The 1,601-nt window shown below is 30.0% G+C and overlaps 1 pseudogene; it reads left to right on the top strand.

Moving 5' to 3' along the window:
• Positions 1 to 1,276, top strand: part of LOC136850361 (DNA polymerase delta catalytic subunit-like) — a 9,555-nt pseudogene extending 8,279 nt beyond the window's left edge.
• Positions 1,277 to 1,601: the final 325 nt, after the last annotated feature.

The following is a 1,601-nucleotide window of genomic DNA, read 5'->3' as shown; positions in this document are numbered from 1 at the left end:
AAATGTTCAAAATATGGTGGTGGTGGCGACGATGATGATTTTATAATTCCTTCGTGCGAGGAGCGAGAAAAGGGTAACGATTATCAAGGAGCTGCCGTAATAGATCCAACAAAAGGATTTCATAACGATCCTATCACCACTCTAGATTTCTGCGCTTTGTATCCAACGATTATTATGGCTCATAATCTATGCTATTCAACGTTGCTTAACAATAATAATCATACAGCCTTATCGAGTGATAATTATACTAAAACACCATCAGGTAATTATTTCATCAAACCTCATATAGGTAAAGGTTTACTTCCTCAGATATTGGAAAATTTACTCTTAGCTCGGAAAAAAGCTAAAAATGATTTGAAAAATGAAACAGATCCGTTAAAAAGAAAAGTATTAGACGGCCGTCAATTAGCTTTAAAAATATCTGCAAATTCCGTTTATGGATTTACGGGTGCCCAAGTTGGCAAATTACCTTGCGTAGAAATTTCGCAAAGCGTTACGGCATTTGGACGAGAAATGATTATATTTACCAAAAACAAGATTGAAGAAAAATATACAAATGCCAAAGTTATTTACGGAGATACGGATTCAGTAATGATAAATGTTGGCGTAAAAACCGTTCAAGAAGCCATAATGTTAGGTCAGGAAGCGGCGGATCACGTTACGAAGCATTTTATTAATCCCATTAAATCAGACTTTGAAAAAGTTTATTGCCCATATTTACTTATCAATAAAAAACGTTACGCGGGATTGTATTATACTCGACCAGATACTTTTGATAAAATTGAGTGTAAAGGAATAGAAACAATTCGGAGAGATAATTGTCATCTCGCCGCCAACTTAATAGCAGAAATTTTAAAAATAATTCTCATTGAACGAGATATGGAAAAGGCCGTTACACTAGTCAAACAAACCATTTCAGATTTACTTAATGGCCGAATTGAGCTAAGTCAACTGATTATAATTAAAGAATTGACAAAAACTCAAAAAGAATACAAAGTAAAACAAGCCCACGCAGAATTGGCCAATAAAATGGCCATTCGAGATTCTGGAACAGCGCCCACACTTGGAGATCGAGTTCCTTATGTTATTATATCAACAACAATAACAACATCTAAAAAAAAAACCTTTATATCAAAAGGCTGAAAATCCCGATTTTGTTTTGAAAAATGGTCTTCAAATAGATTATGAATATTATTTTTTAAATCAAATTAAAAATCCTCTATTATGGATATTCGATCCTATCCTTGGAAAAGACGCCGAACAAATTTTATTCTGAGGTGATCATATGATTATTACAAAAACTGGAAAAGAATTAAATGTTTTAAAAGTACGACTACAATGTACAAATTGTCAAAATTTATTAATCAAAATAACAAAAAATTTCAATTACAAAAAAATGATAAAAATAGTATTATTCAATGTGAAGGATTTATAAAAATAATATAAAAATAGTATTATTATTCATTGCATAAATATATTTTTTTATTTAAATATTTATATGTAGAAAAAATGATTATATTCACTGCATGAAGTTTTTTATAATAATATATATTTTTATTATTTATTTTCTCTAACAATGGTGAAAAAAAATCATTTTTTAA

The sequence above is a fragment of the Macrobrachium rosenbergii genome, chromosome 22, assembly GCF_040412425.1.
Source record: "Macrobrachium rosenbergii isolate ZJJX-2024 chromosome 22, ASM4041242v1, whole genome shotgun sequence".
NCBI classification, from domain to species: Eukaryota; Metazoa; Arthropoda; class Malacostraca; order Decapoda; family Palaemonidae; genus Macrobrachium; species Macrobrachium rosenbergii.
The sequence above is the reverse complement of the archived record's forward strand: the minus strand, read 5'-3'. Positions and strand labels throughout refer to the sequence as shown.